Source organism: Notolepis coatsorum (genome assembly GCF_963971535.1).
Source record: "Notolepis coatsorum genome assembly, chromosome: 4".
In the NCBI taxonomy this organism is placed as follows: domain Eukaryota; kingdom Metazoa; phylum Chordata; class Actinopteri; order Aulopiformes; family Paralepididae; genus Notolepis; species Notolepis coatsorum.
In genome coordinates, this window is record NC_140168.1 from 88,476,439 (window position 1) to 88,490,881 (window position 14,443).

Below are 14,443 nucleotides of genomic sequence, written 5' to 3' on the forward strand. Positions count from 1 at the left end.
TTAGCGGTACACACAGCGGTTAGTTTTTAGCACACACACCAGAACACACACACGCATGCATTGTCTCTTTAGAATCGCCGATGCGATTCGTCTCTGCGATTAACCCATCCCGTCGTCCTTCCCCCCCAAGGGCAGCCGGGAGCAGACAGGCGTCAACGTGAGCCGCGCCAGGGGACCAATCCAAGTGCTCCTGTCCGTCTTCGTCAAGGACGCCACAGCGTTAGCGATCTGTTGTTGTGCATGTTTTTCCATTGGGTTTATCTTATCGGGGGGGGAAACCCTTGCGAGCACGGGGAGAACATGCAAACTCCACACAGAAAGGCCTGGGAGATACCCCACCTGGGTACCTGGCACCATGGAAACTTGGTCCCCAAGCGGGAATCGAACCCTGGACCTTCTTGCTGTGAGGCGACAGTGTTAACCACTACACCACCGTGCCGCCTATTATATCACCGCCCCTAGGTGGCAGGGTGACTCTTTCGATTCCAATTAACCTTAGGGAGGCTGTAGATCCATGATCTCTCTCCTTGTAGTGTCTAGCAATGGCATAATCCATATTGTTGTTCCTGATGGCTGCCTTGTGTTCTGCTATTCGCACCTTCAAATTTATTTTTGTTTGCCCAACATAGACCTATGAAATTTGAAGGTGCGAATAGCAGAACACAAGGCAGCCATCAGGAACAACAATATGGAATCGAAAGAGTCACCCTGCCACCTAGGGGCGGTGATATAATAAAACGTCTCTTATATAATGATGATTATTGACACCTGCTGCATAGCACCTGAGAAAGCAGAAGCGAAAAGCGTTGTGCAATAGAAAATACCATATACATATATGTATGTTTGTCTAATGTCCTTTGTGTTTGTGGTGTTTTTGGTTTACATTTTTATTTGATATATTTGTATTTTGTATTTATTAGTTAACACTTTGATCGCCATGGGTTAAAGTCATAATTTACCATCCCTCGCCAGCTCTATTTGTCTATGGAGAAGTTCCCCTTCTTTGCAGGGGTATAACTTTTTAAATTCTATTGCTACATTGCCATTATTATGGCCCATTCAATGTCCTATATGTATTGTTCAGGGTGTAGCAACATTAAACTTTTTCATTCACATATTCATACTAAAATATGGTCTAAAGTATAAGTATGTTTTTATCGTTTTCTGCAGCTTTCTTCAGAACGTGATTTATAGCCCTAAATGCATTATATTGATGATGAAATACAGTTTGGTAGCGATCGGCGCAAGATGAAAAATTTCAACTGGACGTACTTCTAGAATGATCTACGTATGATCTGATGATGACCGGATCGGCGGGGGATCGTTTATAATTCCGTGGGCAACGTTAGATGATTCATCCAGAGTGGGTCATATGTTCATCATAGCAGTTTATATTGAACACGTTAGAATATAACGCTGAATCTTACCGTATGTTCCTCGCGCCGTTGGACGATCAGCGTGGAGTAGACCGTTTTCGATTATGGGATGTAGAAATGCCCGATCCATTTCCAGGTTGTATAATAGTATATACGTCCAAATAACGTTGTTTATTGAGTTAGGGCGAGCAATCTATTATCCAGTGTTTCAAGATGGAGTCGCGGGAGCTATAGAGAGTGGCCGGACCACATTTGCAGTACTACTGGTTCAAAGGTTAATATCCGGTTGGCAATCTGCCGATCGGCCACCAGATGGCGCTCTTGAACCGCTAGAGAGTTGAGAGGAGATCACACTTGTGTCTCAGGGCCCCGGAAAGGAAATATGATTTCGATGACAGATTTTTGAAATATTGACATCAAAGACGAGTTAAGGCGTCCTCGGCGGAATGAGCATGGCGGGGAATGACGAGTTCCGGCGTTTTCGGCGGTTAAAGTGTTAAGTTTAGATCTGTATTTATAATTTATTATTGTTGTGCCATTATTATTATTATTATTGTTGTTGTTACTGTTGATATTGTGTTGTTTGTTGTTGTTGTTGTTAAACATTTTAACACATTGGGGACGAAGCACGGATAAATCCGTGTTTCGAATCCACCCGTTGAGGACAGACCACGGATAAGTCTGTGGGAAGCTTGTTTTGGCTTTTATTCCATTTTAATAACCTATTCAAGGTTGCCGAGCTGCACTGCAGATGTACCCTACTTGTAACTGAGGGGTACAATTCCCTGACTGTATTAATCAAGTATTAGTATCATTAAACTACTACCGTCTTGTACATTACTGGCCAATACCGTACAAAGGTATATTAGATTAGAACACTTCCACAATAACACGGTTTCCACACAAATACTCGTTTAGAATATTTATTACATCAAAGAATATGATATTACATTACTTTGGTCACGTTAGATGCGCTTATAAGGCAAAGAATGTGCAGGCAAATCAATAATGAAAGTTAGGAATTAGATCTAGGGATATTCTGGGAAGGGGGGTGTACTACCGGTTGTAAGCCAGCAGGGGGAGGCAATGCTCTATGAAAGTCAAGGGTCCACGGAGGCGATCTTACTCCCTGGAGCAGCGGGGAAAGGCAGCCTGGTCCCAGGGTGCGCGCCGCGTAGGTGAAAGCCGTGGAGCCTCTGGTACGACAGAGACGGGCTCGAGTGATGGTCTCACGAACATGTGTAGATCCCACAGTAGCAGCGGGGTAGGCGGTTCTCTGCTCCAGCAGCTTGGTGAAGAATGAAGAATAATAATCCTTGCCGGAAAGTGGCTCTGCTGGTCCGGTGTAGGTATCCTCCGGTGCGCGGTAGTGAACGGTTGAACTTGACGTTACTATCCTATTAGTACGCGGCAATAAATGCTCTATGTAGACGCACAATTACCCACTTCACGTGGTCTTTGACTCGTAATGAAGGTTTACTAATAAATAGCGAACGATACGATAAACAAACGTATTAGGATAACACGAGACTCTATCTTGGGGCGATGCGAGCCCTACTCTGCCCACGTTGCGTAGTGGGGAGAGATGTCACTTGGATAACTGGAACTGAACGAGACTGAACGGGACAAGGGACTAAGAGGAATTCTACATTTCTTGCGCCCTATTTATGTGCACGGTGAACAAATAGTACCATTCGTATTTCGGTAGCCGTATTCCTACGCGGAACCGGGGCTAGTTGGGACATGTTCGTGTCGGTAGCTTTCAAGTCAGCTCTAGGGGTAAGTCACTGGCGCCTAGGGGATCGCTTCCAATAGGAGAACGAATATTATGGTCTGTCCTGTAGACTAAAGGGATATTCCGTATATATGTACAAAGAATACACAAGGGATATCAAACGATATACAAATATTATACATGGGATCTCAGGCAATAAATATATATATTCGGTTTAATCTGACCCTTTGTAACAGCCGCCCCCTAATTAGTCCCACCTAATTAGCTAAGCAGAGACAGATTAACCGCACTGTCCACTACTCAATGTCTGTGAGGGGTCGGGCAGTTCACAAAGTCAGGGGTCATGGTCGTCATTAGGCGAGTCGGGGAGCCTTGGCGACTCTATCAGCCTCGCCACGGGTCGGTTGTAGATCCGCCCTTGGCCGAGCACTTCTGCCACTCTGACCTTTCCGTCGGCACCAGTGGTCACTTTGCTTACGCGGCCGGCCGGCCACGCAGCTCGGGGTGGTGACTGGTCTATGGTCATGACGACTGGACGGGATGAAGGGGGGCTTAGGAGGAAGCGGGCCTGAGACTGCTTTGATCTGTGCTTGGCTGTGCTTTCTCCTCCTCCGTCTGTTTCTCTTGTTCGCTCTGTACCCCGTGTGAGGAGGGGCCGGTCCCGGCCGCCCCGTCAAGGAGTCGCTTGGGGTGCTGGGTTCGAGGTCAGCTACGTCTGAAGCGCAGCTGAGGGGGGTGGAGTTCCGAACTCCCTCTGGTACCCACGGTTCTCTCACGGGCCTCTCGCTTAATGTCAATAGCCTCTGCTGTACGGGGGAGAGGCCGGTGTCGCTCGCCTCTGTGTGTAGGCAGCTTGTAGACGTGGGTTGACTGTCAAGTCCGTAGAGGGGGCCTTGGAGCGTCCATCCCAGTCGGGTCTGAACCGCGACCGGGCATCCTTTGGGTCCGACGTGGGCCGCCTCAATTGGGAGAATGAGGTCCGCGTGGTCGGAGCCGATGAGCAGGGTCGGTGTGGCGCCGTCGATAAGCGGTATAGGTAGTTGACGTAGGTGCCCATACTTAGCCATCAGCTGTGGGATGGGGTAGGTGTACTGCGACAGGCCTATGTCGTGGCTGGTGAAGACGTTGCTTATACTATAATGCTTCTCGGGCTGGTCCACCGCTGCTATCTCGAAGGAGACCTTTTCACCCTTTATGGTCTTATGGTCCCTTCTGATGGTGCGTATGGTCATTGTATCTTTGACACCCCGCAGGCCCAACTGGGCTGCTGCGGAAGCGAGGAGGAGAGTCTTTTCGGACCCATCGTCCAGGACGGCGTAAGTGTCCAGGACCTTGTCCTCGTGGCTCAGGAGCACTCTGACCACTTTGAGGAGCACACGGGGGGTCCCGCTGTGCTGGTCAATGTGGAGCACTCCTGTGGGTGGTGACGTAGACTCTATATGGTACGAGTCGCACCTTGACTCCCAGTGTCTGCCGTAGCAGTCGGGACACCAGGGAGCGGTCTGGTGGAACTTTGGTTCTGGTGCCACCACCTCGGCATGGTACATTACCGCGACGGGCCCACTCGGTTGTCCTGGCTGACGCTTGTTGATGTCATGCAGGACCTCCAGGTGGGTGCCACCGCACCTGCTGCACTTCTTTTTCAAGCGGCACTCAGCTGCTAGGTGGCTGCGCGCGCAGCGGAAGCAGCGGCGGTGGTCCTTGACCCACTGGCTCACATCATCCGTGGTCAGCTTCTTGAAATCTTCGCACTGATAGAGCCGATGTTCTCCCTCACAGTACTGGCACTCAATCTTCCACTGGTCCTCTTTCGTCGAGGGGGTGTTGTGGTTCTGGTGCTGCGGTACTGATTCGGCTTGGTGCATAACAGTCACCGATCTTCGGCCATCGTTTACTCTCCTAGGTCCCTCTCTGGAGCTTGGTGTGCTCCGCACGAACGTATCCAATCGTAGGCTGCTGACTTCTCTCGCCAGGAAGTCGGCCAAGTCTAGGAGGGATGGTTCTGGACCGTTAGGATCACGGTGGTCTCTTTGCCGCCTGAAGCGCTCCTGTCTGGCGGGCGGCAGCTTCTCTAAAATCCTCTCGACGTTAGAGTTGGCGTATAGCTCGTGCATACCCTTTTCTCGTTGCGCTCCCAGCATCCCTACCAGGGACTGTACTTTTATAGACAGGTCGTCTAGTGAGCGATTGTCTGTTGCTGGGGGTAAGCGGTCAATATGCCTTATCTCTTCTATTACGTAATCCCATATACGTCCATATCTCTGGTCCAGCGCTGCTAGAGCCGCGGTGTATGGGGTCGTAGAGGTGGCATAGGCTAGCGCTATATTGTGCGCCCGGGGCACTTTCAGGTGCTGCAGTAATATTGCATACTTGTGGCGTTCATCAGCGACATCCACCATCATTGTCTCTAAGCACATCCGGAGCTCCGTATACTGTGCTCGATTCTCATGGGTGAAGTCTTGAAACGTCGGTGTGCCAATGTATGATGTCATGGATGACTGGCACATCGGTGAGCGTTGGGGGAGAGGCCTCCTAGGCGAGTCTCCTCTTGCGTGTCGTCTTGGGCTGGTACTTGGTGGGTACCGAAGGTCGGGTACCCAGGTGCTGTTCCTCGGGGCTGACGGTGCGTCAAACTCACCCGTGAGTTGAGTCGGGGGTTTGTAGCGCAGGGCCTCAGGGCTGACTTCTGGGCTGTACTGGACCTCCTGGTCCTGAGTACGTTGCTGCTGGTCGGGGCTGTACTGGGCCTCCTGGGCCAGAGCGCGTTGCTGCTGGTCGGCTTGACATTCCTCCTCTTCCTCCTCCTCTTCCTCTGCTAGGACCTGGAGTCTTCTGTTCAGTCTCTCTGCGTGGTCCGATTCTTCCCGGTTGCTAGGTCTCGTATGGACCGGCTGGGGAGGGGGTTCGGAGACGTGGACAGGATCCTCCTGTTGGCGGGGTCCCGGGTCGCTTCGTCGGGTAGGGGAATGTGTCCTAGACCCATGTCTTGACGATCTCTGGGAGCTCCGTGCGGAGTGAGGGGGTGTCGCCATGGCAACCAGTTTGTCCATCAGCTCCGCCTGCAGCCGGTCGCGCTCTGCCTCGCGCCGGGCATGGGCTGCGTCGCGCGCTGCTTCGCGCTGGGCATTGGCGATGTCGCGCTGCGCATTGGCGCTGGCCTGGGCAGCGTCGCGCTGTGCGTTGGCGACGTCGCGCTGGGCATTGGCGCTGGCATGGGCAGCGTGGAGCTGTGCATTTGCGACGTCGGCGCGGCTTCTCTCAATGTTCTCTTCTGTCTGGAGGCGTCTGGTCTCCAGTCTTATTCGGTCGTCTTCACTCCTTTGTTGCGCCTGGAAGCGCTCTCGCTCGCCTGCAAAATGTTCGCGCTCGCACGTCTGTTGCGCTTGAAGTCGATCGCGTTCGGTGGAGGCTGCCAGGGTGGCGATGAGTGCCTGCGCCAGCATCTTGTCCGCCTCGCTGGGGGAAGACGCCGTTCGGGGCGATCGGCTCCCGGCAGTACTTGTTGGAGATCCGTTCTCCTGTTGCGTACCGAGGAGATCCGTCTCCTGGGTGCGCGTCTCTTTAGGGTTGTCTTCCTCCCGGAGCTGATCGGGGACTATTTCTTCTGTATTGTCTGGGGGTAAAGTCGTGTCAGTTCCCTCCTGGTCCCCACCGTGAGCTTGGTCAGTTACATTAGAACCCACTAGGGCCTCTGTTGGCGGGGTAGCCTGGTTGTTAGGGTCGGACATAATTTTACTTTCTACTTTTTCCGCGTTTAACTTCCCTTTAAAGCTAGGTATTGGACTGACAGCGTATGCCTCTAGATAGGGAGGTGGCTGCCGTCTGCGCTGCGGGCGATCTAGCTTAGGAGAACCGTTTGTGGAGTGTTCGTCATCGGCCATGTCAATATTAATATTATATTAATATTACGCTAATTATTATCCGGCTCGAAGGACCAATTGTAACTGAGGGGTACAATTCCCTGACTGTATTAATCAAGTATTAGTATCATTAAACTACTACCGTCTTGTACATTACTGGCCAATACTGTACAAAGGTATATTAGATTAGAACACTTCCACAATAACACGGTTTCCACACAAATACTCGTTTAGAATATTTATTACATCAAAGAATATGATATTACATTACTTTGGTCACGTTAGATGCGCTTATAAGGCAAAGAATGTGCAGGCAAATCAATAATGAAAGTTAGGAATTAGATCTAGGGATATTCTGGGAAGGGGGGTGTACTACCGGTTGTAAGCCAGCAGGGGGAGGCAATGCTCTATGAAAGTCAAGGGTCCACGGAGGCGATCTTACTCCCTGGAGCAGCGGGGAAAGGCAGCCTGGTCCCAGGGTGCGCGCCGCGTAGGTGAAAGCCGTGGAGCCTCTGGTACGACAGAGACGGGCTCGAGTGATGGTCTCACGAACATGTGTAGATCCCACAGTAGCAGCGGGGTAGGCGGTTCTCTGCTCCAGCAGCTTGGTGAAGAATGAAGAATAATAATCCTTGCCGGAAAGTGGCTCTGCTGGTCCGGTGTAGGTATCCTCCGGTGCGCGGTAGTGCACGGTTGAACTTGACGTTACTATCCTATTAGTACGCGGCAATAAATGCTCTATGTAGACGCACAATTACCCACTTCACGTGGTCTTTGACTCGTAATGAAGGTTTACTAATAAATAGCGAACGATACGTTAAACAAACGTATTAGGATAACACGAGACTCTATCTTGGGGCGATGCGAGCCCTACCCTGCCCACGTTGCGTAGTGGGGAGAGACGTCACTTGGATAACTGGAACTGAACGAGACTGAACGGGACAAGGGACTAAGAGGAATTCTACATTTCTTGCGCCCTATTTATGTGCACGGTGAACAAATAGTACCATTCGTATTTCGGTAGCCGTATTCCTACGCGGAACCGGGGCTAGTTGGGACATGTTCGTGTCGGTAGCTTTCAAGTCAGCTCTAGGGGTAAGTCACTGGCGCCTAGGGGATCGCTTCCAATAGGAGAACAAATATTATGCTCTGTCCTGTAGACTAAAGGGATATTCCGTATATATGTACAAAGAATACACAAGGGATATCAAACGATATACAAATATTATACATGAGTTCTCAGGCAATAAATATATATATTCGGTTTAATCTGACCCTTTGTAACACTACTCATTGAATTCGACAAAGTGTATTACCGGCCAGATCCTCTTAGGGGCGCTGTATCGATAATGCAGTGTTCTCTGTGGCAGAAGCTGTCTTTTTTTTTTTTATCTCTAATGTAGTTTACTACTCACCTGAAGCGATCGCTATTGTCTGTTGCACGGAATACGTTTTGGATCACGGATTTCACGATGCAGTAAGGGGATTTATCATCAGCCAATGGACATATCGATTTACCAGATGGCGATCGATAACTGGGAAATGCTCGGGGGGATCCAACCGGCTCATGGTAAGATCTTTTTCACGTAAATTACATGCTGATCAGAGCTTGCTATGATACTCAACCAGGCGATCAGCGTATGTGGCTACTTAGACGAACACGGTTATTGGTAATCAATCATCAGAAACGATGTCCCCCCCCCCCCCCCCCCCCCTTTCATGCATACATGCTTGAGGATCGTACCGATCATATGCAGTTTGAGTTTTAACTGTAGCTTCTGTATAACGGAAATGCCATTGGATATAACGTTAGTAGCTATTAGCCCTTTATCCAGCCTTCCAGGAAATATACTAGACCAAATGCCGTATAACGCTTATATTCACGGCGCTATAAAATGAGAACGTATTGATGAAAAAATGATTTCTTTAAGCCATTTTGAAGGGAAGGTGTATGGTCTCAATTGACAATGAGAATGGACAGATAGCAATACTATAAAGTATAGATTTTGCTCTACAAACAGCCCCACGGACTGTGCAAGTCTGTTTACATATGCTGGTCGTCTAGAGTGATATTAGACGCATCCCAGTGGCCGCCAATGTGTTAAATAAAAAAAAATTATACAAAAAAAACATATATTATATGAATACAAAGTTCATCCCTCAGGGAGACGGTTCAGACAGAGCAAGTAGATACAAGAGCAACCGCTACAAGCTCTCCTTCCTTCCTACATCCATCGCTCTCCTAAATAACACTAGAGGTCTATTCCTTTGAGGTGCCACTTAACACATTTGGGACGGGCCACGGATAAATCCGTGGTTCGAATCCATGCTTAAAGGACCAACCACGGACATGTCCGTGGCAAGGTTGTTTTGGTTTTTATTCCATTTTAATAACCTACTCAAGGTCACTGAGCGGCACTGCAGAAGTACCCTACTCTTTGAATTCTGAAAAGTGCATTACCGGCCAGATCCTCTTAGGGGCGCTGTCTCGATAATGCAGTGTGGCCTGTGGCAGAACGGTGCATTATTTTTTTTTACTTTCAATGTAGTTTCCAGTAGCTGGATTCTGGATGTGCAGCATAGTAGCTTGGAATACCTTTTGGGACGCGGATTTCACTATGCAGTAAAGGAATATATCATCAGCCAATGGACATATCGATCTACCAGATGGCGATCGATAACTGGGAAATGCTCTGGGGGATCCAACCGGCCCACGGTAAGATCTTTTTCACGTAAATTACACGCTGATCAGGCATTGTTTTGATAGCCATCCACCCGGTCAACGAATGTGGCTACTGAGGCTAACACGGTTATTGGTAATCAATAATCAGAAACGACGTCCCCCGCCCCCCCCCTTCATGCATTCATGGTGGACCATCAATACCGATCATATGCAGTTTGAGTTTTAACTGTAGCTTCTGTATATCCGAAATGCCATTGGATTTAACGTTAGTAGCTTAGCGGCCTGTATCTCACCTTCCAGGAAATATCCTAGCCGAAATCCCTTATAACGTTTATATTCAAGACGCTATAAAATTATTTCTTTAAGCCATTTTGAAGGGACGGTTTATGGTCTCAATTGACAATGAGAATGGACAGATAGCAATATTATAAAGTATAGATTTAGCTCTACAAACAGCCCCACGGACTGTGCAAGTCTATTATGAAATGCTGGCCGTTTAGCGTGAGATTAGACGCATCCAAGTGGCCGGGAAAGTGTTAACTGGGCTGTCACCTCTTTCTTTCTTGTCCAAGTCCAAATCTTGTTGCAATTTAATTAAGGCAAGGTGCAATTCAAGGGAAAGGTACAATATGAAGCTTTTTGAAGCTTTTGAAATATGTATTGTCATATTTTGTCTGAAGTCCTTTTTACTAACTAACTGAATGAATGAATGAATGAATGATTGTATATATATCTTTTTCTTTTTTGTTTACACTGTAAAGTTTATTCTTATCTTATCTTCTTGGATCGTTTGAACAGAGGAAACGGGACAATCACCAGCCTCAATATATCTTGCAACAAGGACATGGTTGACATTTTTACACCTACAGAAAACACTCAAACTGGTCACCTTTATGCCCAAGTCAGCATTCAAGCACTTTCTTATGAACAGTATTACTGATTCCTGCAACTGTTTCTCAACCCAGTAACACGTTTCGCAATTATCCCACATCAATGTGGAACGCCCTACCCAAAGCTGTAAAGGAATGTGAATCACTACCCACTTTCAAAACCACTCTCAAAAAACACCTACGGGAGACTGCAATTCGAAACTGGCCCCTGTAAATGTCCTAACCCAACCCCATCCAATGTACAGTAAATTACCAAGTATGGTTTTGTCAATATTCCAATGTACAGTTTTGCTTGTACAGTTGTACAGTGTCCCCCACCCACCCAACCCCACCCCACCTACCCAACCTCCTCCAATGTACAGTTCAAGTTCAAGTTCAAGTTCTTTAATAGTTGTCATACAGAAGTACAGAATACTTTCATACAAAATGCTTCTTACTGTTACGCTCCAGAGACTGTGCTAGACAAGATAGTATCAAATAACATAATAACATAATATAGCATGTAATTTAGAAGAAGAAAAATGAGGTCACAGTGTTCGGTATAGACATATGTACAATGTTCTGAGTTACCATATAATATACAATACTATGCAGTGTACTAATGTACAGTACTATCTAGTGCAAAGCAGAAATGGGATGAGGTACAATTTTAGGTACAATTTACAGTAAGGTGTACGAGTTGTAGTGCAATCCTTCATCCATAAATATAAAGTGTGGGGAGTGGGTGCTACAGTGTGTTTTGTTTAAAGTGGGTGTGTGCTATAAAGTGTGTGGAGTGGGTGCTACAGTGTGTTTGTTTAAAGTGAGTGTGTGCGTGTGGATGTGTGTGCTATGTGCGTTTGGTGGTTGTTGTTGTGTAGTGTTCATTCATTGTTCGTTTAGCAGCCTGATGGCCTGGGGATAGAAGCTTCTTCTGAGTCTTTCTGTGCTCGCCTTGAGACTCCGGTATCGCTTGCCTGACCGCAGCAGTTCAAAGAGGCAGTTGTTCGGGTGACTGGAGTCTTTAATGATTCTCTTAGCCTTGCCCTTGCAACGCTTGTAGTAAATGTTCTGGAGGGTGGGGAGCCCCCCTCCAATTGTGCGTTCGGCTGAACACGTCACTCTTTGTAGTCTGCTTCGGTCTTGTGCAGTGCTATTCCCAAACCAGGAGGTGATGTTGCCGGTCAAGATGCTCTCTATTGTACATGAGTAGAAGTTCTTAAGGATTTTCTGACTGACTTGGAACTTCCTTAGGCGCCTGAGGAAGTAGAGGCGTTGTCGTGCCTTCTTCACAACACTATCAATGTGTGTGGTCCATGTCAAGTCCTCGGATATGTAGGCTCCGAGGTACTTAAAGCTGTTGACTCTCTCAACCGGTGCCCCGTCGATGCTGAGGGGGCTGTAGTCCTTGACCCCCGACCTCCTGAAGTCCACAATCATCTCCTTTGTTTTGCTGACGTTCAGGGAGAGGCTGTTTTCCTGGCACCATCCCGCCAGGACCTTGACCTCTTCCAGGTAGGCCCTCTCGTCGTTGGCAGAGATCAGGCCCACCACCACTGTGTCGTCAGCAAATTTGATGATTGTATTGCTACTCCGCTGAGCCACACAGTCGTGTGTGTACAGGGAGTAGAGGAGGGGACTCAGAACACAGCCCTGGGGGGCCCCTATGTTGAGGGTGATGGATGAGGAGGTGCAGTTTCTTTGTCAAATGTATATACTCTCTTTTCTAGACTCTTTTTGTATCACAAACAGTACTGTATTTGCAAATCTGGTATGTCATAAATGTATAGATGTAGCAGTAGGCCTACTGTCTATCTGTAAGTCGTGTATGTCATATATGTTATGATGAATTGAAAATTGGGGACCCTGATGTAAACAAGACGAAAGTCTTTCTCTGGTCTGCATCCCCTTAACAATTGTATACATTGAGCTGTACTGTACTGTACCCATTCTGCAATCTGTTAATAAAGTTTTCAATCAATCAATCAATCAATCCCCAACCCCCTGTCTGTCATGGTGCCCCTCTCCCTGCTATATTGCTTTATGCCTCTCGCTTGTCTGTCTTAATGCATGGGTGTGCTATTCTCTGTTCTCTGTGCTTGTTTCTATTGTTCTGCTTGTTGTCAAGAGTAAGTGGAAGATATGCCGCAAATGTTATCTGTATGCTTGACTATGGTATATTTGGTCGTGTCCCTTTGTCCTTTAACTTTTTAAGATTGTTGTGCTTTTAGTTGGGTTTGTAAAAATTTGCATTGCGGCTGTCGTTTAGCTACAGTATGTCGGAAATGCTTAACCTGAATTATTTTTGTATAGAGGTAGTGAAAGGGTTCAATCCCTGCCTGGCTACCCCACAGCCCACACCCAAGAATAAAACACTTCTTCAGACTTCCCCTGACCCAATACCACCTGTTACCCTTCTCCTGTAGCTGGGATACTTAAGTATTGAGTCATATTTGTATGTGGGTATTATTCATGTCAGTATTATTAATCAGTGGGGAATCTCGGCAGTGCACTAACCCCAAACTCAGTAGGGTACCCCCCCCCCCCCCCGTTTTCTGCAACAGCCGACTTACTTATATAATATGTGTACCGAAAGCCAAGGGCTAAACCCGTAGAAATGTAAGTTATCATGCACTGTGTCTGTGTGGCTACCGGGATGAGACCCAGATGCAGGGGCGTAGCTGGGGGGGGGGGCTTAGGATGATTCCAAGGGCCCAGCACTGGGGGGGGGGGGGGGCCAACATTTTTTTTTTTACTAGACATCACTCAGGTGTATTATTGATGCTCTCATTGATACTATGTTTTTTTCTGAAGTGTGTGTGTGTGTGTGTGTGTGTGTGTGTGTGTGTGTGTGTGTGTGTGTGTGTGTGTGTGAGAGATATATATAGAGAGTGGGGGGGCTTTGGTAGACTATTGCATTGGTCCATTCATTGAAGATGAATGCAATGCGACATCCTTTACTAGGCTCACCCACCAACAGTGCAGGTGCTGAACTGCTGATCCGAATGTATAGGTAAAAACCATATTATGCGTTTTCATCAATAAATAAATGGCAAAAAAAAATCTCGCGCTTGGATTCACTGGGGCCCGACAAAATACATTCTTTCATGGGGCCCAGAATCTACAGCTACGCCCCTGTCCATGTGTGTGGAGTTTCTGGACATGATTGATTGATTGAAAATGTTATTAACAGATTGCAGAATGGGTACAATACAGTACAGCTCAATACACTGTTAAGGGGATGCAGACCAGAGAAAGACATACAGATACAGTACTGCTACATTTATGACATACCAGATTTACAAATACAGTACTGTTTTTGATACAAGAGTCTAAAAAAGAGAGTATACATTTAACGAAGAAACTGTACATTGGAGGAGGTTGGTACAGTAGGAGGGGTGGAGGGTTGGGTAGGTCAGGTGGGTGGGGTGGGGGATTCGTGTGTTGTGTGTGTGCGCCGCGCGCCTGTGTCAGGGATTTCCCCCCGTTGCTCTTAATTGGGTTTACGTGGTTTAAATTGGCAACCAAAACGCGCTGCGCAATTTCCATCATGGTCTATTTGGGAATATGCTGCGCGACTTGGATTATGAATGTGGTAAATAACAGGACAAGGAAACACTATTTATTTTCTGAATAGCAATAAGTTAACTGTCAAGGTGACACTTGGTCAAGAAAGACGCTTTAATTTATGAAACTTCTGTGTCATCATGACGCACACATCTAAAGGTATAATGAAACAAAAACAAAGCTGTAGCTTACCTTAGCTTATAAACAAATCGGGAGTCGACAAGTTTAGGACAGCGTTTGGAAACTGGACTGGAAAACAATGACCGTTATACTGTAGCCTATACGTACCGTTAGCGCATGGAAGTAAACTTGGGTGGTCGTGGGTGAGAAACCAAAGGGCTGCAGGCAGAACG

At 47.5% G+C, this 14,443-nt stretch overlaps 1 protein-coding gene across 1 annotated transcript in view; it reads right to left on the minus strand.

The window, feature by feature from the left end:
- Positions 1-14,443, minus strand: part of gsdmea (gasdermin Ea) — a gene marked incomplete at its 3' end in the record, with an annotated part of 78,005 nt that extends 63,562 nt beyond the window's left edge. The window contains exon 1 of the mRNA XM_084312022.1: positions 14,379-14,443. The remainder of the gene's footprint in view (positions 1-14,378) is intronic.